Source organism: Prinia subflava, chromosome 14, assembly GCF_021018805.1.
Source record: "Prinia subflava isolate CZ2003 ecotype Zambia chromosome 14, Cam_Psub_1.2, whole genome shotgun sequence".
Taxonomy (NCBI): Eukaryota; Metazoa; Chordata; class Aves; order Passeriformes; family Cisticolidae; genus Prinia; species Prinia subflava.
Genome location: NC_086260.1, coordinates 7,828,439 through 7,854,391, shown reverse-complemented (window position 1 = coordinate 7,854,391; position 25,953 = coordinate 7,828,439). Strand labels below are relative to the sequence as shown.

At 38.1% G+C, this 25,953-nt stretch overlaps 1 protein-coding gene and 1 long non-coding RNA gene across 5 annotated transcripts in view; one reads left to right on the top strand and one right to left on the bottom strand.

Annotated features, from left to right (window-relative positions):
* Nucleotides 1-25,953, bottom strand: part of FHIT (fragile histidine triad diadenosine triphosphatase) — a 565,069-nt gene that overhangs the window by 455,232 nt on the left and 83,884 nt on the right. The gene's annotated exons all lie outside the window — the stretch shown is intronic.
* On the top strand, nucleotides 4,656-5,965 carry LOC134558027 (uncharacterized). Its single transcript, XR_010082247.1, has 2 exons — nucleotides 4,656-4,906; nucleotides 5,077-5,965. It is a non-coding gene; the product is annotated as an uncharacterized LOC134558027 (long non-coding RNA).

Below are 25,953 nucleotides of genomic sequence, written 5' to 3'. Positions count from 1 at the left end.
GTCTTCCCAGAAGTACAGTGTCAAAAAGGTCACCTGTGGTAAAGGATCTTTTGGATTAGTCTTTCAAATCAATGCATGAATTAAAGGCAATTTACATATAAATGGGCTAATACTCTGGCTTTGAAATTAGATGAATTTTTAAAAGATTTAAGAAACACTAGAAAAGGTCAGTTAGGCATTAAGTATACATAATGCAATTTTTAAAAACTCTTTGTCTTGGAACTGCATGTTTCTGGTTTATTAATATTTTGTATTCATAGCCTGTTTTTCTCAGAAGGGTGCTGCCAGCTATTTGTGAGCAACTGCAAAAACAATCCGTGCCAGAGAGAGCAGATTTCAGGTAAGTATGGTTTCAGACTTAGAGAGGGAAATTTTGTTAATATTAAAATATTCTGAAAGAATTTTTCTTTTGATAAGAAAAAACAAAGAAGCTGTAATCAAAGTTAGTGGAGTTTATTTATACACTAGAAAATACACAAAATTTTATGGATACATCCTGTATGAAAGGCAGGAGTGAGGTTTAGCCCTGGAAGTGGGGAAGGGGAGGGAGAGGGAGGAAGGTGGGTTTATTTCTCATTACCTTGTTCTGACTTGATTGGTAATAAATTAAACTAATTTTCCCAAGTCAGGTCTCTTTTGTTGGGGATGGTAATTTGTGAGTGATCTCTTGACACAAGAGCCTTTCATTCTATTTTCTCTCCCTGTCCAGCTGAGCAGGGAGATGATGGAGAGGTTTTGGTGTGCACCTGACATCCAGCCAGGGTCAGCCTGCCACAATCCTACAGTATTTAATAATCCTGGGTCATTAATAATAATACTGACAAACCAGCATGTGTTACAGACATCAACAATCCTGTTCTATGAGAAGATATTAAATCATTTTTAACGAAGTTCATAATCATTCCATGCAGCTAATTTTAAATATTACAGAATTCTAAAGAAAATATTATTATCTAATCAACCTTGATGACAGTTTCCTTAGAAAGCCTGTTTTCTATCATAGTGCGCAGTGCAAAACTGAATTTTATGTGATAATTACTAAATTGGTCCCTTCCCTTACAGGAAGGCAAAAGAAATCAACAGATGCTTGCAATGAGCCATGCAGCAAAACAGAATCAAAATCGAGAAAATTTTAAATTTTGAGTCAATTTCAGAAGATAAACAATGAAGTTGTAGAGCTACAAATAGCATTGTGAGGCACATAAAAGGAATAAAAAAAGCACAGAAGATTCACAGTAACTAACAAACTGGGGGTAGGTGGTCATAGTATTATTAAAGCAATTAGTGAAGTGTTTAAGTAACCAGGGAGTGTCAAATGACCTCCATCCCACATAAAGCACTGACTTGACCAGTATCAGACCAGGTTTTTAGCCTACAGTAAAGAACACAACCTTCTTAAGATTAAGGCAGCTTAGCTACGGAAGAAAATAAGGGAAAAAAAAAACAACCTTTCTCAAACAATATCCAAGAGAGTCAAAAATGGAAAGTGCCTCCCAGGAATTTGATAAACAATTCAGATATTGCAAGTACTGACCATAAAAGAACAATGGATACCATAATCTAGTCCCAATGAATGGGTAGGAGAGACTCCTCATCAAAAGAGCTAACTGGCCCCTCAAATATAAAGAATTTAAGAATGCTAAAAGGATGTGTAGCAATAGTTCTAACAAAGAATTCAAAGACTCTTTTTAGCTTCTTTTTATTCTCTTTGCAATTCTCTCTTTTCAATGGTGAATTTATTCCTACAGAACCCCAAATAGTTTAAACCAATTACAGATTTACCTTGATAAATTGTCATTCTGTGCAGATACTTTTAAAGCAGGTGTATGATCTTGTACAGCAATTCAGTTGATAAAAAAGCCAAATTGCTTTTGGTCTGTAACTGACTTTTGCTAGTGCAGATTATGCCCATAAATGGGGTTACTTCTTTAGCTGTCTACTACATAGAACCATTTTTTGAGTAAAAGCTATCCTGAAAAAAAAGGAGAACATTTAATCCTATATTATTCTGGGTTAAAATGCAATGATCACTTATTTATACAGTTTTGAATGCTTTCACATATGAAGATGCTGTTAGGCAGAGGAACATTATCTGTTGCACAGATGCAAGACTCAAAGCACATGTAGAACAACACCTACATCTTCAATCACTGTTTTAGGAGAAGAATGCAAAAAATAAAGCTATAAAGACATCACTGAATCATGTAGATGCTGGAAGATCTATAATAAAAAAACTCCTCAGAGGAATGACATCTAACCCCTAGAAAAAAAATTAACAGCAGATTTTGCCAAGTTACACAAGAATTTTGTAAAAGAACAAAAGATACAGTTTATAAGGCTATAGAAAATTGTGTCAAATATAACAAAGGGCATGAACTTAAGCTAAGGAAGGGCCATCTTCAGAGAGAATGTTGGAAGAAATTTTTTATACAGCAAGTGGTTACGATGGAAAATAAACCTCAATGACAACCTTTGCAACGAGTGATATAAACTGTAAAGGGTGACAAGCATGGGAGAGACAGTTATTGTGCAAATATAGAAATAGGGAGAGAGAGCTGTCTGGCCTTTTCAAAAATAGACTTTGCATCCATCCGTCTGTAAATCACCAGCATTTCAGCCCTATCTGCTGCCTCTAAAGTTCACTAAAAGAGAAAATTGACACCAAACTGAACTGAAGGATCTAACAAGAAGATCCTGACAGCTGAAATGGGTCTTAGAGACTCCATCTACAAATGTTATTGCCTGAACTTAATCATTTCAGTGAAGGAATAAATCTTGCCCCATCTATTTCAGAGCCTTCATTTCTCTTGTAATGACTCTTCCACTTTAACAAGTTTTGATTCAATCATTTGCGTTTTATAAACCAAGTGTATAATCTTAAGTGACTATCCATTAAAAATACACTAAAGTCACATATTAAAAAGCTTTGAAAATTTATCTTCTGTCATCTGGATATCATTCTGAATCCCACATCTTCAAATGTCAGAAAAAACTCCTTTTTTTGAACCATGCCATGAAATATCAAATTGAATACTACTTTTGAATACTACAGTTGAATATTACTTTTTAAGTTCAGCTGCAGAATTGACAAGGGAAACTTTCATAATGCAGATAAGCCTCTGGGGAAATACAGGCTGCATTTGGAACTGTATTCTCAGGAAGGTGCAAAAAGGAACCTGACATCCTCTTCATTACACATTCAAGGGCACACCTAGTTTCAAAAGTAAAAAATAACTCATCATAAAAAATCTCACCGAAACAAATATAATCAAGCCAAGATGGCTCCAGATGCTCATTTCTTCAGTGAAGAGATCAATAAAACAGCAAAAATGACAAGATTCCTTTAAAAATTAACTCCACTTTATTCTACCATATGCAAAACAGAAAAGAGGCTCCACTAACCACAGCCACCTGCTTGCTGAAGAGGGAAACTACCTCTGGAATGAACATTTTTTATTATCTGTGCTAACAGCCTCTACTATGAGATTGATCTTGGCTTACCGTCATTCAGTGTTGCCAATAAGAACAATTTTTACCATAATTACTGTATTTTAGAAAGCATAAAGAAGCTGAATAGTTCTTTAATGATTTTTGGTGACTTTCACCATAAAGCAAATATATTAGTTTATCAGATGCCAGATCATGCAATGAAGCATTAACAAGAAGGTGTTTTCTGAATACTTCCCAAATAAATACCAGCTGGTTTGTTCTCAGGAAGCAGACAGTCACAAGCATCTCTTGTCTGATATACTAAACCAAAGTCAAACACATCATGTACTAAAATCTCTAATGTTCATTTGTCTCAAAAGCAGTACACTATGTACATGATCCTGCAATGATCCAAAATGATACAACCACTATTTTCACATCAAAAAAAAAATAGTAGTTTAGTAATTTTTGAATTTATTTCAATGGAATAAAAATATATACCACTCCAGGTATACCCTGTTGATCTGGTTATGAGGAACAGCACATTTCTCATTTGTCAAGAGAACTGCACAGATGAAGCAGGTTGAAGAGAATAATTTCAATGGACTACAACCTTTAAGCCACTGCATTTGAACAATCATATCCACACTCCAGAGAACACACACCACATCCAAAAGAGAGACTAAAACCAACATACTTGGCTATCTGGAATTTTCTGTCTATTTTAGGCAAGCCAATCCTGATGCTCCCTGACTACCTGTGCTGCTCATCTCACAGAGAAGCCCTGACCTTGTCCAGTGTAAGGACAGTGCTCACAGTCACCAGGGTCACCTTGCTGCACCCCAGGTAAACATGTACCAGTTGTGCTGCATCACCTTCCAGCCCCTTTCCATGACAGAAGTGGAATGGGGGCAAAAAACACCCACAATAAAACAAACTGGAAGGGAGAAACCCCCCACTATTCTCAGTGCCTCTTTTTCTTTTCTTTGAGGAACAAGCTATCTCTAACAGACTCTGTCTCTTTTTTTCTGCCTCCTTCTGACTCTAATTGCAAAGCTGGGATAGGAGAAGACACATCTATTTGTTCCTCTCTGTCACTAGAATGAAAATGTCTCCTGCTATTTGGTCAGCTTTGAGCAACCCCCTTCTGGACAAGACCTCATGTCACTGGAGAAGAGCAGACGTCATGGCAGGAAAGCAAGAAAAAGATTTATGTTTGTCGTGGTTTGAAGGGAAGTGAGTTTTTTTGGAAGTAGTGGTCAAACCAATCAGTCTTTAGATCTGAATATTGGCACCTTTGTTGGCCACTAAGAGGTGGACACGCCTCTGAGGACACGAGGGGTTAAAAGCCGGATTTCCCAGCAGGACTCTCTCTTTCCTGCTCTGCTTTCGGAGAGGGAGCGTCTTCTCCTCTCCCCTGCCCAGGCCTGGCTAGGCCGGGTGGGGGAGGGGAGCAAGGTGGGCCTGGCTTAGCAAGGTGGGCCTCGGGGTGGGGAACAGAGGGAGCTGGAGTGGAGCTGGTCCAGCTTCCATCTAGAATGGAGGGGTGGAGGGAGAACTTTGGAGGTGCCTTCCGTCTCCCTCCCTGTCCCATCCCGTTCCCCCCCCCCTTCCCCCCCCGGTCCCGTCTCTCTCCTCCCCCCACAGAGAGAAGGTGCCGAGTTGGAGCTGCTTGTGAGAACTGCAGTGTCTGCGATCGCCTGTGCCTGACCTTGGTGGTGGGAGATAAAGCTTTTAACTCTTTCTAAGGCAGAAGAGAGTTATCCCTGGACGCTGTATTCTCATAGTTGGTGGTTTTAGAAGAGAGAGGACAGCCTGGGACCGAGAGGGTAATGGGAGATGGAAAGAAGCCCCTTCGATTGCCGGAATGAAGAGGAGTGGCTTATGAGGCTGGACCTTTCTTGCATAATGATAGCCATAGACGGACCCTGGACCCTCCTGACTATAAATAAGACTGTGTTTGGGTGGATGTTTTTGGCTCAAACCCAGAGACGTTCTGGCCTGCTTCGTGGAGCCCCCGGCCCCAGGGGTAAATGGGGGGGACCTGAGTCCCAAAATGAGAAGATGGCTGGTTTTTGGTACTTGGCCAAAACATCCTTAAAAAGAGCCCTGTTGCAGTGCAGGTCCATGGACGGCAGTGAGAGTGCCGGACATGGAAAGGAGGGTGTCACCCTGGCAGACCCTTCCAGGCAGTGCCATGGGTGACGTGGGAACATGGGATGGTGGACCTGTGTTTCCTGTGGGGGGGGTCTGTGGTGCGAGAGAGACTCCTCTCGTCCTGGATGGAATGTGGATTGTCTGAATTTTAAAGGATGATGGTTTGGATTAGGAACCCAGGGTTGTTGAGGGATTAAGCAAGTAGATGAAGGTAATGTGCTGGAGACAACTGAGTGAGCATGTATGGAATGGAAATTGGGGGGAGGAGAAGCAGTGTTTTGGGAGGTTTTCTCTTCTGCTTTTGGGTGGCTGGGTTTTTCTTTCCTTTTCTATTGTCCATTGTTATGTAATATAATAAATTGTCTGTCTGTTTCAAGAATTAGGCCTGCTCTGCTCTGTTCTTGACCACATCTCACAGGAGTTCATTAGGTAAAATATATCCTCATGGGTGCATTGGCATTTTGTCAAATGTCAACCCATGACAATGTTGAAAGTGTAAAACTTTAGATTTTATTTCCCTATTGCAAGTGACACGTTTACAAAAGAAAAAAATCTCTGACATAGATAAGTAAATAGAAATTTCCCAAATAAAGCACAAAATAAAAGAGCAAATTCTTTTCCCTATCATCAAAAGCAATATTACTTCCACAAAGAGTTAATAATGACCATCCACAGCTTTATACAGGAGAAGAGGGATGAATATCCCATATGTGAAAGCTGCTGGTTAACAGTGAATAATTTAAAACTAATTTACTAGGTATGTGTCTGCCAATACATCAATTGCTAGAGTTGTTCATTCCAGAGCTAAACTATTGCATAAATAGCAATTTCAAAACATTTTTTTACAGAATGCAAATTAACTATTAATCATAATGCAGCCAGTGCTTTTCAAGTAACAGTTTTCCCTTTCAGGTTACGTATTTAGTAATTTTTTTCTTAAACTGATTGATGATAATTCTTCATCTTCATAAAAATACAAATGCACTTTCCTGCAGCATGTACATTTTCTGCCACTCAGTGAGTCAAAGTGCAAGCAAACATCCCTGCATGTGACCTAATTCCTATTTTCACTTCTGGCAGGATAAACCCATGTCAGGGCTGTATTAGCCATTTTATTCTGCAAAGGTGATCAAAGAACCTCGGAGCTGCAAGGTAGCCTGACACAAGGTTTTTACTAACCTATTCATATTGAGTAGATTATTGAGTTTCTGATCCATTTACATGCTCAACTATCCTTGTATTTCTTATCTAAACCCAAAGTTTGTTCGAATTTCAGTTCTGTTTATGCCTAAGGAAAAAAAAAAAAGATTATTATAGTATTTCCCTTCTTTGCAATGATCATTTGTGTGCTAAACAACCTCAGTTTCTGGGAACCCAGAGGCTGAGAAGTACTCAAGAAATGACAAACCAAGTGAGACTCCACTTCAACCAGATCATCCCTGTGTTAGCCAAGAAGTTTATTTACAGAGTGGGAATAGATCACACCTCCCCCCGCCTCCAAGAGCGGAGGCCACAGATGATGAATTTATGGTAAACCCGAGCCTCTGATACCTCGATATATTGTATGCCACCCACACTCTCATGCTTTCTTGGCTCATTTCCATTGCACTCCAATGCAATTTACCAAAAGAAGCCCACAACCCTGTCAAAGAGGGGCACATAACAAGACAATGAAGCCTAAATGCAGGAACCTTCTTCACTTCCCAAATCAGAAGTGTCATGGTAGTTCCTTATAACAAGTGGAGATTTATAGCAATATTTTTCTTTTAGCTTTAAAACCAGTGAGGTTTCCTGCCTGCAAAACTAACAGTTCAGTATTGAAAGGTTCTGATTTTATTACATAATTTCTCCGTGGAATTACTATTAGAGTTACTGGCTCACTTGCATGATCACTTGGGGCTCCATTATTGCCACATGCATTTGAATGGAAAAGACCGAAGGCTTCAATGTCTGGAGAGATGCTGCTTGATGAAACTTTCATTTCAGAATTCTCATAGGCACACCAGCTGCACAATTCAGCTCCCCATTAAATAACATTAGCTTAGTGAAGGATTAGAAGATGCAGAAGGCTACAAGCAGGAAAGTAGAAGAGAGCAGGAGAACAACATATTTCAGCAGAAAGTCAATCCCTCTCCAGGGGTTAGGGTGTACAGCTGGGCACTCTGTTTAGCAACGCCAAGCCTCTTGGCTTCACAAAATTGGCTCTTGTGATCAGATTAAAAAAATTCTGCAAGAGCTACAGAGGAATAAGCTCGATCAGAGATCATGAAATAACCATCACCCCAGCTCTGCCTGCTGGTGGTTGGGCTGTCCAGCCTCATTTCTCATTCAAACAGCCTTATATGCCGGCTGTGTCCTGGGTACCTAAAGCTGTTTTGCATTACTGGTTCTATAATAATCCTTATTTTCTCTACAAAATGTTCTGATGAACAATATTATGCTCCCAGTTCAAAGACAAGGTATGTAGATTAAGAGACACACAGAGGTCACTGTTACATGATTTACCTAATTGGGGGTGGAGGTCTTCTCCCCAAAGGTGTTTGCAATCACTGTCTAAATAAGGATGAATATGTGTCACATGGATTTTGGTGTTCATTTCTTTCTTCGTTGCTGCACAACCTTGTAAAGAAATCACTGATGGGTCTTACTTGTGTTTGAGCAACCAGAGCAGAATGTTCTTATGAAAAATATACACCTACATTAGGAGGTTGCAAGAGGCCACTTCTATGTATTACTCAATCACCTGAAAGAAAACAACTTGGAGGACTTTAATAGAGAGGGTTACAAAATTATTCAGTGGAGAGAAATTCAAGCATAAGTGTTTGTTGTGTGGGAAGAGATGTACTCTCCATGGGAGCCTTACTGAACTCCTCCGAACAGTTCCGTTTGGGAGAACTCAGTTGGTATTTGACTTTTTTTTGCCACAAAACCATCAAACCAAAATGAACTCAATAATCAGTAATATTTAGAGCATCAAGCATCTGCTATCTGTTGAAGAGACAGTCACCAAATGGACAGTTTAGTAAAAAGTATCATCATTGGAAAGCATTACCACCAGTATAGCGTATTTTATGACAAGCACCAAACAAATTCTGTCATAAAGCAAAACCTTTTAAAACCTAATGTTTCTTAGGTAAGAAGCATCAACACTACCTCTTTTCTTTCAGGGTCTCTTTTAAGCCTCACTCCAAATATTATGAATTCCAGGCTTTCATTAGGTCTGCTTTAGAACAAGGTCCAACTCTATCCTTACAGATCACACAGCTAGAGCTAATCAGAATTCTGACAGGGTTACATTAATTGACATGAACTTCCCACACCTGTACAGTAAAGCGGTGCGTGAAGAATGCATGAATGTCTGAAGAGAAGGAAAAGCAAAAATATTGCTCATTCTTGCACACTGCTAGGAGCTCCTTGTTAGGACCTATTTTAGCCACCCAAGTATTTCAGCTCCAAGACTGAGAAAAAAAGTCCATAGCATATAGCTCAGTGCAGAGCATGATTAGAGTGATTTTGCAAGGAAGGGACAATATGCTCCTATGCATTTCACCATCAATTACACTGGTGTGTTATAGGAGAATGGAGATTAACATTCCTGTCATGCACAAGATCTATGCACTTGCCTCTTATTATTTGGTGAAGGTCATGAGTGAGGCCAAACCTGTGCCTGCATTCTAGCTAAGTAATTCAGCAGTCCCTTCTCCAAATATGATTTGATAATCAGTTATTACAAAATATGAGCCTGGGGTAAGAAATATGCCAGTGTTTAGGAGACAGGATTCTGCAACAATCCATAGTTATTGCAAATTAGTGACATGAAGATTTCTCTCTCACCATGAACAGAACTAACCTAATGTGGCATTTTGTCAGTCTACAGAGAGCTTAAAAACACTGGAAAATGCTCTAAGTAGTAGTTCTATTAAATTAATTCTCTTTAATGATTCTATTAAATCCCTCTATTCAGGTGCCCACTCTGTGCTTGCCGGTAACTTATCTATTGTTTAGTTGCCAACCATATAATTATTGTCATCCAATAAAACCCTTTTGGTTTCATAGAAGTAGCATAAGCCTTTATAAAGAGGAAATATTTAATTCCAGAAATGTAATTCTGTAAATTGGAATCAATTATTGAATCAGAAGAATGGAGAAATTCATACTTTGTCTTCTGTTCTTCCAAAGCATCATTCTCAATGGTAAACAAAAAGTTAACAACAAACCCCACAGCATTAGGTATTACAAGAAGTTAACATGGAGAAAGAAAGGCTTGCAGGAAGGGAAAATTCTGATTGGTAGGGACATGGGATTTTAAAATATCTACCTTAAGGACTCCTTAAAGGTAAACTTGACTGTTAGTGACCACACCAGGATGGTCACTCTAGTGCTAAAACCTTCTACTCTTTAGCCTCCAGAAGGACCATACCCCTATTTTTTCAGCCAAGCAATCTGGCAGCACAAAGGTAACTCTAGAGGCCAATTCAGATAACTTTATTTATACATATATGTGTATAAACATGAGTTTTCAAGCCAGCACTTTGAAGAGACTGACAGAGACAATGTTAACAAAAAGCGCAGACATCTACTAATTAAGAAGCTTTGTACTTGAACATATTTCAGGTATGTTTTAGAACTATAACAATATTTCAGTAATTTGACCTTCCTTGACATCACACACATTCACTCCTCAGCATCTCTCTTAGAATCATTATTGAAGACTAAAGCAGGCAGACACGTGAAAGATACTTAAAAATAACAGCCAAAGGTTACAGGCAAGCTTTCAGCTCATTATGTTAAAACTCCATCAGTTCTCGTGTCCAGGAAGTTTTATCCTGTGGTTTGATTATAAGTTCCACCTTTTTGATTCCTTGGGATAAAGCACACAGAATCTAAATTTCAGAGCTATAGGCTCAGGTTTACAAGGCAGGACCTAGGACAGCCTTTTAAACAAGGGGCAGCAAGCAACTTGATTATTTTGGTGGGCTGTTCATTATAACCTAAAGCGGTAAATTAGTAATTATCATAAAAGAGCACGTATCTTTGAGGATGAAGAGAATTCAAAGAGAAATACAGGAAAATCAGAGCAGGAAGTACAAATTTTATATATCTATCAGGAAGTTTTTAGAGGAATTTGACATTTGCAATGTTGAAGAGAAAAGGAGGCGTTCCTTTATCAGGCTGTGTGGACGGAGGTTCCTGAATTTGCCATCTCCAGGAGTTCCCCACTCACACCTATTTGCCCCTACTGGCTGTTTCCAGGCTTAAAAGCCTTCAGCTCCCTGGATCAGGGAACTTCCTCCCTGCAGGTCTGTAAGGCAGCTCTCAAAGGAGCTCCTGATTTGCAGCTTGATCACTCCTTACTAAAGTAATTCAATTTACAGGAATGTGGCTTGTCAAACCCATAAAATGTGAAAAATGAAAATACATTGAGAAATTCAAATACTTGTAAAGTTCTACCATTGTGTGGGAGTATGAGGAGCTTGGACCAATTTGAAAACACAGAACAGTCATTTGAAAACACAGAGAAGTTGTTTGAAAATTGAAATCCTTAATTTTCTACAACCCATATGCAAAAGCCTTCAAGTGGCAGTTGCTAAAAAAAAAAAAGTAATTTAAGAGCAGCTTCCACAAGAACAGACTTTAGGATGGATACTTTTTAAAACATCTACTGCTAGAATTTGGTGACATTAGAACAAACTATAATACAAAATCAAGTGAGACAATCAAAGACCTAAAGTAGCAAGTAGATTTTAGTAATATCAGTAATAAAAAAAAAAAAGTAATATCAAGAGTTTCTAGTGACCTGCTTGAGATTTTTTAACTGGTATCTCACGCAGTTAAACTCCATCCTCCTGGTAAATGGGACTCACTGGAGTAACACTGTGCTGAGCCTACAGGAGAAAAATGGCAAGAGGATTTATAGGCACATTGACTGTAATTTACATTCTGCAGAATTTAGTGTCTGTCAAGTCTACTGCACTGCTTGAAATCTTGTGTTTATCAGACATCTGGGGAAAATTTTGCAGTGCTGGGAGATACAGAAATTTCAAAAACATTTGAAAGAACCTCATAACAATTTATTGCAATGCTTTGAGATAAGGCTTTTTATAACATAATTACTATATTTGGTCACTATGAAATCATCCTAAAATTCTGATTCTTGAAGATAATACAAAAAACTCAGGAACTGGATCTTTGGGGAATGCCAAAAAGAGAGGAATATCACAACGCTTAAGTTTTGGGAAACAGTTTGTATCTGGAACCCTTACACCCAAAAGGTAGAGATCTGCAGGAGAAAAGCAAACAATGTGTTCAGCCTTAATAATTTTTCCAATCATAGAATCATGGAATGTTTTGGGTTGGAAGGGATCTTTAAAGATCATCTGATTCCACCCCCTGCCATGGGCAGGGACACTTTCCCCTATCCCAGGCTGCTCCAAGCCCCATCCAGCCTGGCCTTGAGCCCTTCCAGGGATGGGGCAGCCACAGCTTCTCTGGGCACCTGTGCCAGGGCCTCACCATTGTCACAGGGAAGAATTTCTCCCTTATACCCAGTCTAAAGCTGCTCTCAGTTTGAAGCCATTCCCCCTACTCCTGTTACTACATGCCCTCGTAAATAATCCCTTTCCATCTTCCTTGTAGGCTCCCCTCTTCCCCAGAATTTTTAAAAAATCTTTTATGAGAAGAAAAAGATTTCTTGAAATCATGAAAGAACAGCTTGGGATTTGTTGCAGTATTGAACAGTGCATTGCTTAAGGTACTCAGTTTGTGCTGAACTCTGCACAAATAATGAAGAATGCAGCAAATTTAGAAAAACTATCATAAAGAATTAGAGGGACAGGGAACTGGTCTGATTCTTGCCTTGATCCTGGCACAATTATTTTACATTTTTATCTAAAATTCTTGCATTTCAGAAGTTTCTTTAAATAAAAGTCAACACAAAAGACCCTAGTGAATTTACCCCACTATTCACAGCACTCTTTTTTAGAACAAGGCAGGACAAACCTGTACTTCCCAGATCCTTATTTCCCAAACAGGTAGGATATCAAACTGCAGCATTTTACATGGAGACTGTATTTGGAGAAGAACATTTTCTCCAAAAGGTAGATGGATAAGTAAAGGACATAGTCGTATCCTCACATTTGCTGCAACCCCAATTGCCAGGAAAGAGAGTAAACCCAGGGAAAAGAAAAAACATGAAATATTTATCAGCTTGAGACATATCCATGTCCCATTTTCTCATGCTCCCTCAGTTTTGGGGAAGGCTTTGCTTCTCACGTGAAAGGCCTGGAACTCCATTTATTCTCTTTCAAATAGTTCCTTTATCTACTCTGTCACCATTTTTATACACATTTTTAGAGAAACAAAAAAAAGCACCACCACAAAAACAAACAAACTCACACAATACATCCCTGAGCATACACACAGGACAAAGTTTCTCAGCCACAACTTTGTAGGCTGAACTTTGAACCTGTAGCTCCCAGGAGTCCTGCTGAGCCTACCTCAGTAAGAGCCTACCTGTTATGCCTCAGCTAGCAGAGAGAAATGGGAATTTTCCACAAAGATGAATACTCAGAATTCTGGCCAAGTAAGGCACAAACTTCAATGAGTCACTTTCTCCTGTACTTAGGGTGGCTTTCAGTAAGCTCAGAGTCATGTTTTAACAACACCTGAAAGTCTAATAGCTTGTAAATCACCAGAAGAGAAACAAAGATTAGAATCAGACAAAAGGAACCCGACCAAGGCCAAGAAAACCTTTAAGTTTCAAGGAATATTTGCCCAAAGGCTACAACTGAAGTATCAAGTCAATATTTGATTTGATAACCTCACAGACACATAGTTTACATCAGCATGCCATGCCACACCCACTACTGTAACCTTATTCCTAAAACTGCCTAATGGATTTTGATTTTCATGCTTCTTATTTTGCTCTAAGACCATGTCCATGTCCAGGTTAACCAGAGATTTGAGACCATGTTTTGCTACACATGATAAAGCAGCAAACATACTTTTGTCCTGATGTGAAATCTGAGGCTTTACAGAAATCCCAAGGTCTCAAATACTCTGATCAGCCAGGTCCCTGCCAGGGCAGGCTGCTGCTGACCCGATGGTTTTCAATTTCACTTGGGAATAAGCCATAAAATGTTCAGGAAAGACGCACCTATAAAGATCCACTGTATTTGTCATGCTTATCTGGGGAGGTTTCTTCCCTGGTTAGAATAATTTCAAGCAAAGGTTCATTATGCACAAGCTTTCTAAGAACATATAAAGGATTTACAATAAATTGCTGGCAATGCTCTGATCACCTTCCTGCAAGTCTACAAAAAACTTCAGTTTGAGAGGTGCCTTAAGCAGAGTAATTTTAAAATCTTCCTTATTGCCTCATTAAAAAAAATTAAAATTTAAAAAAAAAAAAAAAAAAGAAAGAAAAGAAAGAAAAGAAAGAAAAGAAAGAAAAGAAAGAAAAGAAAGAAAAGAAAGAAAAGAAAAAAAAGAAAAAAAAGAAAAAAAAGAAACGAAAAAAAGAAAAAAAAGAAAAAAGAAAAAAAGAAAAAAAAGAAAAAAAAAAGAAAAAAAAAAAAGAAAAAAAGAAGGAGGGCAGGAAATGTAGTGTTCTGCAACCCAAATTCATTAGTTAAATGGGAGAACATAGCTGGGAACTGCAGATCTAGAACCAGTGAACTTCCAGTAACTTCAAAGCAGCCCAGATCTCTCCAAAAGGAATGCACCAGAAGAACATCTGAGGCTCTCAAGGTCAGACAGAAAATATGAGTGCAGTGGAAAGTTCTTCTGCCCAGTAGCTCTCTCCAACTTTCCTTCCACAGCGTTGTTGCAGCCTCAGTTCATCCCCCGGCAGCCTGAGGCAGTGACCTGGTGTCAGCCAGGCATGAATTCTCCTCAATCCTGGAAGCAACTTCCCCAGCTCAATGAGTCAATACCAGTTATTGATGGGTGGACACACAGCCCAGGTGCCATTTTCAAGTTGGTGAATTTTCAGTATTTCAGAACAAATATTAATGAAGGTTATTAGAGCGCTGCTTTGCTACTGGAAAGAGACTAAAAGTTTTCGAGGGATAAATTAATCTGGTTTATAAATATTCACAGCAACAAAAGATGATTTAAAAGTTACTGACAAACTGAATACACCACAGGTATCTTCCAGGCATCCTATTCACCACATGTATATTTTTAAATGCCATACACACATAATTATGCTACAAATTATAATAGTGCTACACAGACAGGTGGGTACAAATCCTAAATAAAGTCATGAGTCAAAACTGCATCAAAACAAGAATTGCTCCAGCAGAGACCACAGTAATATGTGCAAAAGAGAAGAATAGGCAGATTAAAATCCACATGTGCATTAAAAATCTGTAACATCAAATAAGCATTTATGAGTTTGGATTTGAGCATGGATTAAGAGTAAAGCAAACCCCATGCAACAAAATGTTACAAAAGAAAGCAGTCACTGTAAAATTCTGAGCTTTGTCTTTTTGCCAGATGATAAAAATGATTCCCTGCATGGAAATTAGATTCTTCAGTGTTACCATACTGAATCATTTAATTTGAGTACTTCTAATGCTGTTACACACTGCAATAAGAATTTGAATTTTAGATTGAACTAATGAAGGGCAAGGTATTTCTTTACACAAACACTTAGAAAGTCAACTTAATAGCCAGATGTGGCACAGCTTATAAAAACAAACAGTAACCCCCTGCAATTTCACGTAGCCAGGAGAAGGATGGGTGTATCTTGTGCATATGTTCTCTGTACTTAAATATTTCAATTATATCCCTTTTACATGCCCTCTGTGTGTAACAGTGCCTCAAAAGTAGAAGTCTGTTGAGTTAAATTTGTTTTTTTCATTATGCAGGGTGGGCCTTCCAACTATAAAGCCTAAAATTTGAATGCAAAATGTTCATATCAAATTTGAGTGATCTTAAAAGCTCTTACTGGTTTTGGTTGGTCTTATTATTCTTAAATTATTAATTGCATATTTAGCAACACTAAGAAGCTCAGGCATAGCTCAAATCATTCTACCTGGGCCTTGTGTTCCATTTAAAAAATTACCAATAATAGATGTGCAGAGGAAAGTCTAGGGAAATATTTCTGTGTCATATAATAAAGAATTTATTAATAGTTTAGTTCTTGTTACCCTTTGTTACCAATTATAATAGCCCATTAATGGCATTAACTATAGATCACGGAAGTACTCCTCATAAAACATCATGTCATAATGCCACCTTCAATATTTCTTCTGATTAAGAGTAAATGCAGAGATTAATTTAGTGAGAACTACTCCATCTCTTTCTGGAGAAAGACTGCCTGTTAGAGTTAAGTGGTCAGAAATATTTTGTCAGCAGAAGGAAATCTGTTGATAAAAAGAGGATATTCAGAGGTTGTGTTGAGTCGAATATAATTCAAACCCACGTGGCCTCTTCTTTCCCCCACCACACTGCCACTATCGATTGCTCTGTTTCATGTGGTTCTGCTGTCCATTGGTCATTCATGTTGCCATGAGCAACATGCCATGATCTTATGAATTTTAAGCAAAGGACTCAGCCCTTGGTGAATTACCCTCAGCCTGGCAGGTCTGTAAGCACCGTGTGAGCCTTACAACGCCATCCCAACCACCAGGGAGAGGCAAGGCCATCAGCAGTTTTCCACGAGCATCAGAAACCTGCATGATGTCAATTCTACAGCCCTGCAGAGAAGCCTAGAACTGCTCTAATACACGAAAAGGACAAAAAGCAGCTGTACAGATGTTAAACACCTGCACACTATCCAGGTGCATTTTGTCCCAGGTATTGCAACGCACCTTGGAAATGGCTCAGTGGACAGGCTGGGTCAGCAGCAAATATTTCAGTATTAAAACCTTCAGAAGTGTTCTGATTGTCTGAATGACTCTTTCTTGTCCTGCACCATTTAAGAACCAGATTGGGTAAGTTAGCAAAAAGTCACCTGATTTTTCCAGCAGCTAAACAGAGAACAGTTTACTGGCACTACCTGGTGGGAAAAGATGTTTAAGAACCTGCAACGCACGTGAAGAGCCCAAATCCTCTAATACAGGAGTTCAAATCTACTACCAGTAAGCTTCAGTCAGAGAAAACTGAAGTTATATTTGCTTGCACTATAAAAGAAGTTGTCACTTTGTCAAACAAGTTCTCACTAAAGATGACTGCAAGCATAAATCATTAATGTAATTTATTAGAACAATTAGAATGCATCCTTGATATCTTCTAGTTCAGTTACCCCTTGTACTGGTAATTACAAAAGACAAGAAAAGAATAATAATTTCAGGTCTCTAAAATCATCTGGAGAGTACGTGAGAAGAGAATGATCAATAATGCTAATCTACTGGAACCTAAATTCCCAGAAAGATATTTTATCATAAGTGATTATTTAAATCATCAGTGTTGTTTCTCATTCATAGTTTAAAAAGCACAAACACAAGAGAACAGACACTGAAATAATCATACAAAGTGCTTAATTATAACCTTACTTTGGGAGCTTCTAGGTGAAGTGCACGTCATCTTCTGTCATTGACCACAAACCCAAAAGTGAGAGCTGTCATTAGAAGATCTCTATACAAAGAGAAGAGGGAACTTGCAGAACCCCTCTCCTCCCCCATACTTCTAACACCAGAGATCCTCCAAAATACCTGATTCCTTCCAATATCTAAAAAGAGTTAACAGTGTATCTTTAAAATTATTTTCTCAGTGGGAATGCCATCAACCATAATAGAAATGTGTCCACCCACAGTATTTTCTTTATTATTGCCTGAGCTTTGTTAGCACTTTACATTGATTCTGCCAGTCAAAGTTATCCTGAACTTGAAGAATCTTTAAGTATTTTACAGCTAGGAAAAACCAGTATGAAAGAAAGCAGAGGAAGATTTAAAAAAAAGAAAAAAAACCAAAACAAAACAACAACAACAACAACAGGAAAAAAATCAGAGCAAACATGAATAAAAGGTCTAACAGGTAAAAGGATCAACAGCAGAGGTGTTATATAAAAATATACCAAAAAATATACAAATAACATAAATCTCATGGAGCAAATAGGCAACTTTTACAAGATCCCTGGTCCTTTCTCTTTCTACCAACATAAAATAAGCACCCAAATTGTAACGTCAGTGTTGGTTGGTTACTTCAAGATTACAAACTGCCAACAGATTAAGGCTGCTAGGATCATATTTGAGAAACAGATAACATAAGAAATGTTACATCTGCCACATTCCATCCTTCAAGCCATCCTATTCACTCCAAAAGATTCAAGTTAGGGCAATATTCCAAGTCTTTCATAGTTCTCCACTATAAAAATCCTGCCTTTTCCTGGAACTCTGTAAAATCCTAGGGAACTGCTGCTGCACACAGACTCACTTTCAGATTTCACCCACTTCACTATTCTCTTTGGATCAGAGGATGGGAAAGGCAAAATGGTTTGGAGCACTTCTATGTCAAAGAAATCTCTGGATACTACTGAAATCTAGAGCCTTTAAAAAGCTATCAGCCAAGTAAATAATATAATAGCCAGGGAGAAATCACTCACGAGAAAAGTCCCTTTATTGATGCCTTTTATACCTAGGAATGAAAAATAATGTATGCAAGTGATAAATCATAGAGAACAGAATCAGAGAAACATTTAGGTTGGAAGAGACATTTAGGATCCTCAAGTCCAACTGTCAAGTGCACAGTGCAGCACAAAACTCTCAGGCTTTCCTTTCTCACTATGCAACACCAAATCTGGATAATGGGCCCTCCAGTGGGAAGGAGGAACAATATCTGACTGTCATGGTTTAACCTCAGCCCAGCCCCACTTGCTCACTCCTTCCTCAGTGGGATGGGGGAGGGAATTAAAAGAGTAAAAGTGTGAAAACTCAAGTGTTTAATGGGTTAAGGTCCTGATGGCACAGCAATAACTACAACATCCCTGAGTTATCAACAGTGCTTCCAGCAGAAATCCAAAGCAGCTCCTGAGCAACTACAGTGAAGAAAATTACCTGAACCCCAGCCCAAAGCAGCACAGTGAGACCCCTGAGCACACACCTACAAAAACATTGCATCCCCCACTGGGGGGTTAACCACAACATCCACACAGCTTGTACAACAGGAGTCTGAGATGCTCCCTTCCCTGCAGGGCCAGGGAATACAGGACCTGAATGTGAACCATAAAAGTAGAAGGGCAAGATCTAAACTATCTTCAGTCTCAAAAGCTGAAAATACTGTTATTTTTTGGCAGAGTAACTAAGGAAGTCTCAGAACTGAAAGTGGTCTCTAAACCAGAGTGTTATTTTAAAAGTAAAATAAAAATTTTATATTCTCAAAAATAAATGCTCTCAGCAGCCTTCATTACAATTTCAGCAAAGAAGAGCTGGATAAAAATATGCAGTGGTTTTTTTTCTGTGCTCACTTTGGAACAACTGCCACTGTTAAATTCAAGTAGAAAATTCAGGCTTTTAAGGGTACCTCAGACAAGCAAAAACCTGACTTATCTATTGATAGCTCCACCAGCTTCCTTAAATGGACTGCAAATAATTTACTGAAAGGTTTGTAAAACTCTAGATATTTTTCAGTGCAGTAAAAAGATAACAATCTTGAATTTCTTCTCCGTGAGACGTTTCCACATCAGTGGAACTGTGCAGTAGTAGGCAAATAGGGGATGATACAGTACAGGTGATTGCACATACCTTCAGAAAAGATACTGAGAATAAGTTTTTCTAAAAGTCATGCGAAAACCCAAGGTCCTTTTACCTTCTTGGGAGTTTGGAGCTTGTTTGGGATGCTTTTATGTTGGGTGGGGTTTGTTTTTTGTTTCTTGTTTGTTTTTTTTTAAGGGCCTAGGGGGCCAGGGCAGGAAAGGAAAGAGGGGAATTATTTGCCTTTCATATTGCAACAGCAACAACAATCACAGCTAATTGCATCCCTTGCATTTAACAGATATGGAATCAAAGATATAAATAAGGCACAAAGGGTTACTTACATTTTAGAAAACAGATGTAAATCTAATCCTGAATAGACTCTTCCCAGCCTACTAACAGGAAGGTACTTCACAGTGATCCAACATGGTTAACTGCTGGTGAAGAGTTCAAGTTTTATGAATCCAATGGATTTGTAACTGAAGCAAAAACGATTATTACACCCAAGAATTTGCATCTGAATTTGCATTTTCAATGGTTCGGTCCACTGTAGGAAAGACCTTAGCCTTATACCAGGCAATTTGCTGTAAAAGAAAAAATCCACAAAGAACATGAATGAACTGAAGGTGTAGAAATACAAATAGGTGAGACAACAAACAACATAAACATGTACAAAGAGTGGAAAGAAATATATTAAGTCAAACAAAACCCAATCCAGCAGCCCACATACAAAGACAACAATGCAGCCAGAGTCACATCACATCATGATTATTTTGAGGTCATATGTTGTTGTCTCCCCATCTTACCAAAAAGTACAGGAATTCCCAGTTAAGTACAAGTCAAAGTACAATTATATCCACTTGAAAAAGGATTATATTTTAGATTATCCAGTGGATTTGGAGATTCTTGCCACATCACCTATTTGCCATTATTTTCATGCAAAGCTTCCCATTGAAAAGTCACTCATAGGAGAATAGAGGTGTCATTTGGGGACAAAAGCATAAAGGAAATTTGTTGTACATATTGTCATTAAGGACTGACTTTAGGTCTTGAAAGTTCAAAAAGTTGGTATATTCCTGTAAGTCTGTCTGCTAATGAAGCAGATACGGATATGCTTCCATTTGGTTTATTCATACATTATTTATTAAACGCTCCCAAAATCTTACAATAAGTGTCACAACCAATAATCTCAATGAAGGAGCTGTCATCAGCAGACAGCAGGAAGTCTGAGAAAACAGGCAGTAACATCAAATCTTTTAAAACTCTCCTTTACCACCTTCCACTATTATCTTAAATATAAATGACAGTGTCCCCAGTGACTGCTCTAGGGCAGGCTTTATTTTTACCTTTTTCTTTTTGCCTTTCCTCTTCTTCTAACTCATTTATTTAATGCCAAAAGAATTAACTCAAAGATAGAGTTTTTCCAAAAACACCAAACAACTTCCTGTTTTTCTTTTAAGCACCCCTGGAGAGATTTGCTTCCTAAACTACCCCTTTTCCTGAAGTAAGTTCAAATTAGACTACAGATAACCCTGAGGTCTGAAATAGTTTAAATTACTTATTGTTAATAAGAACTAGAATCTTTATTTTGTTTCATTTACAGTTCACATACAATTCCTTTCCAAATTTTATTCAGCAAGCAAATTTAGGTAATGTAGTCAGCAGATTAAGACTTGTGATACCTGAGTTCAGTATTTTGCTCTGCCACAGGACAACTTCTGTGCTTCAGCTTCTGTGGCTTTAATGAGGGCCAGTTCATTGATGTCTGTGGGACATTCAGATGTCAATATGAGGAATGAGGGAAAAAGATAAACCCAGGGGTGTCCCCAGTCCACTAAACACGTGTGAACATTTCCAGAGCTTGCAAACTCAGAACATTACCACAGTCCAAGTCAGCAATAGCTGTTTTTCATACAAAACACAAATTTGCATTGATATCTGCAAGCATAGAGGTGTTCAAAAATAAAGTTTGAATGCCCACTTGAGAACTTCCAAGGCTTTGCACACAAAAAAACCCCTAAAATAATTTCCTTCCTCCACAAATATCAATGCAAAAGTAAACCAAGTATGTATCTGTACTATTAATTGTAATATCAAAGTTTAGCAAAACCCCATACATTCAAATCGTTTACTATCTACTGAATTGGCATCAGTTTGATTCCAATGCATCAAAAGATGAATTTTTGTACTTCATTACAATAATCTAAAATAAGTTTCATAGATGAAAAAGGAAGTAATTCCTTGGTTGCATAGATTATATAAAAATATTTGCTGGTGTTTGTTGTGTAGCTCATGGATAAAATGGAAACACAAATTTAAACTGAATCCAACTTCTGAGTGCATGTTTATGGTCATTGCTGTGAATCAGTGTTGTATAATTGTGAGCTCCTTGTATTTGTAAAGTACATTAAATGAATACTCTCAGATTACAGACATTATACCATGCACTTTTTCAAAGGGAGTACCCATTGCCAGTACAAGGTGCTAATAACTCGTTATAACTCATGTTATAATCATTGTAACAACAATAGTTGTTATATCCAGCAAAAAGGACCCATGAGTAAAACGCAGCATTATCACCTACTGAGCAAGACATCTGCACACAGAAAAGGCATCCTACTCCTCTGCCTTAACCACTCAGCACCACCTGCTTGTGTCACTTATTTTGGGAACAGATTCAGAATTGGACAGTGGAAGATACCTTCAAATTGGCATTTTGAGCACCTGAGCAGAAGTTAATACCTAGTTATATTTTTGCCATTTGAAAACATGCAGATAAAGAGAAGAACGTGTCCCTTTACTGTGTTGTACATGATAAACTTGAGAACAAGCTTTCCTCTTAAGAAATACCCCACATAGAGAAAAATTTGCCACAACTAATAAAAATTCCAAACAAAAACCATCCAAACGAAAGCACATCAAAGAAGCAGAGATTTTCCAAATCTATCTCAAGGGTCTGACCTTGACAGTCTTTATAGATATAAATGATGTACATGCACAGCCACTGAAGGTTTAGCTTTCAGGATCCTTCACAAATATACTCTCCTCCTCAACTCACAAGTGCCAGAGTTTCCCACTGGTTACCACACCATTCTTTTTATAGACCAGAGGTTCCTGGCTGGATTCTCAACACTTGGAAGAGGCTGTAACTCCACACACCTTTCTCCCCCAGTAGCTCTTCCTCACAACAGGCTGCAGCAGTGGCACTCACCCTTGCAAGCTACCTGTGGCTAACAAGGCAGTATGATCAGGTATTACACAATTTCAAACTGTTTGATGAACTTTTTATTGATATTATTTGTAGTTTGAAAAATAATTTACAAAATAAGAAGTATATGAAAGTATTAAATTAAGGCAAAACAGAGCTTAAAGCCTGGCAATAACTTGGAACCCCTTGCAGATCCATCACATCTGTCATGCCAAAGATGAGTAAATTAAGAGATCATGGGATGAGCAAAGATGCAATGAGAGAAAATGTCCATCCTGAGGGAGAGGAGGGAAGGGGAACTGGATTAAACTACTTCATTTTTTTCATATAAATTGTTAACAAAGAGCTGCAGGTTAAAGCAAAAGCTGCTCCTTACTAACTGCACTCTACACTAGACACTGCAAACAGTTCAAATTTCCTGATTTTTTTAATATAAGAACTTCACTATTACCATAAATAAATCCAAGATTGCTACAGCACCATCTTACTCTTCCACTAAAGATATTTTGCACAAACACTGAACAAAGGCGTTAAGCAGATCCTACAGTTCACATAATCAATGTAATTAACTAAGAAAACATGGAGATGACAAGTGGTAGCTATTTTACGTCTTTGACTTGACCTAGCTCCTTGAAGTCAAGAGGAGATCAGGAAATGCACTCAGAACCTCTCCTGAAAGATAATATATTTAAATATAAGATAAGGTCTGGCCCAGCTACATCAATCATGAGAAATAATGGCTGATCAAACTTCTAGGAAGAGACAAATTTTGGGGGAAATTTCTCTTTTCACTAACAACACACTCTAAATGTGATAGACAGACTTTAGTAGCAACAGTACAGTCCTTGGTTGCATTTATCCTAAGGATGATACTACAGCAAACTTTCCATTATCCAGACCCATTAATTGAACAATTTAGAGTTTTCTAAGCTGAAATATCTCAACTAGTGCTGCAGTATTCACTTGATCCATCAATAAAAGCCATAGAACAGATAGATTTCACTGATATAAATCAGTGTTACAGGATAGTAATTCCTAAGGAACAATAATTATGCCAACGTGAGAAGTTTCAGTGACACATCTGCATTCAGAAGAATCAAAGAAAGCTTTCTCCTAATACAAATACGCTGTCATAAGAAAAGTGGAAGTAGTAAAAATGTGCATTTCAATCCAGAGGAAGTAATGTTTCCGTTTAACAAGATGCTTCAAGTTTCTCATGGGAGTTGTTTATTTGTAACACAAAGCACTACACTTCGTGTTTCTATTATGTCATGTGTCATTTGTCTTTCTCTAAGAAATCTGTGTTGTCAATATCTATTTTATTGTTCAGTAAATTTTCATTACACATGCCATGATGTCTACATTCTGTTATCTCCCTGGTATACTTGCCACTTTTCATATTTTTCTAACAGTGAAATGGATTTAAAATCACAAAAAATATATCTTGTAAGTGGTCACTGTGCCTAGGCAGTCTTTTCACCTAGAATTGGCATTTCTCTTGTTCAAGGATAAATAAATTATTTGCAAAAAAAATTACATCTAAACCAGATGTACCATTTAGTTTCTTTGGGAAAGGACTCATAGGTTTGTTTGGGTTTTTTTAAAGGATGATACAAGTTCTTAGCCCAGGGCCTGGCAGTGGAAATCAACCAAAACTCTTAATTTGGAATCACTTACAGACATCCACCCAAAGCACTGAAATATATTTACCATACTGGATTTTAACATATCAGCAGCCATAGGCAGAAGTTATTTCCATCCCTTATTAAAAAAAAAAATCAAACCTTCAAGCCAGCAAAAACCACTGCATCAAAACTCAAAGATGCATTTCTCTTAGGCCTTTAGAACACTGAGCTCTGAGGTTTTGAGTTGCTCCTGCACACATCTCACATTGTTGCAGATGGCAGAAACAGTTTGAATTCCTTTAAACATTGGTCTACTTTTCAAATCCCTATGGTGACCTTGTTCAAGCTGATGCTGGAAACTTACAATTGAAAACCAGCTCTGAAACCAAACATCAGTGCCCACATCTCCTCTTTGGTCCAGGGAAATCCGGCTTTGACAGGAAGAGCAGCAGTGGCCTGGACCCATCTCTCATACATGGGAAAGACATCTGAACCATGTGAAATACCATAAATGAGAGCTTCATGGAAACATTAACCTAAAAACCATTCTCCACATTCCTTTGGGATGATAAAGAGAACCATTCCGAGGAAAAAATAAAAGAAGCAAGTTTCTAATTCTGCTCACTCTACTGCTCTCTACATGATAGAGCGATATGGGACATTTCACACTGCTCTATCTAAAACAAAACAGCATCTAACAGTTTTTACACTAAAGTATTTTTCAATACTATTCAAAAGGTAATCTGTCTCACAAAAGCTGAAGACAACCATGCTAAAATGGTCAGTTAGCATAAAATTCTAAGCTAATTACCACTGTTTAGTGTCTTTTAAATCACCCCTTCACCATTCTTTTTTCAAACACCACCACCCCAAATAATAAAATTCACCAAATCCTTACTGATAGTCTCTTGAGGGGAGTATATAAATATATATACATATACCCATTTTTAAAACAGTGTAGGTCCATTACTCCTGCCAGTGACATTCCTGATTTCCATGTTATTATTATGTCAAAGTGAAGAGAATTCCATATTCTGATGAAGACATAGGCATTTCAAAAGACAAGAATAAATTTCTACCGTTCTGAAGAATGTTTCAGATCAGTACACATTTACGAGTGATCAGATTTCAGGATATCATTTCATATAAATATGGCTTTTGTCTTGCTTGATAAATACTTGCTGTCTATAAACCAGATGCCTGTGAGAGCTGTATTTACTTACATTCTCTCATCCTGCCTGCAAGCCTGCTTATATATGGTACTTCAAAAAACACATATTGTGTTCCTGTTGAAAAATGTAGTAGCATTAACCTCCCCCATCTCTGTAATTCTATACAGACCAAACCATGCAGAGCCATAGAGAGGAAAGGAACTGTTGCTCCAGGAAGTGCTTTAATGAAGTAGAAAAAGGCATAAACATCTCTGTATGCCTTGTGTGGAACATGGAAAGTCACACAAGGAAAAAAATACAAGGAACTTCTTATGTGTCTTGTCAGAAAATGGCTGCTACATAAAAGCCAAACTTATTGCCCTAAGGGAATCCTGCATTTTCTTTGCTGTTTTTTGTTTTCCATTTTACTTTCCTGCTCAAGTTACACCTCCCAGCAAGGCAGAGTGTCAAGAAGCTTCAATGTACAGAGGAAGATCATCTGACAACAAAAAACATATCCAGACTGTCAGATGGAGTGTGTACATTGGAGAGAATTAACTGGGAGAATGTATCTGTCCACAGATTGTAAAATTCTACTTTGAGGCAAATAAATCCTTCTCTCCGATTTAAAACATTTATTCCATTTTAACTACTCCTTGCTCGTCAGGTGCCTGCTTCAGATGAAGAAAGACACTAAGAATCACAGAAACACACTCTCACTTAAATAGAAGAGAGATGCGTGTTTG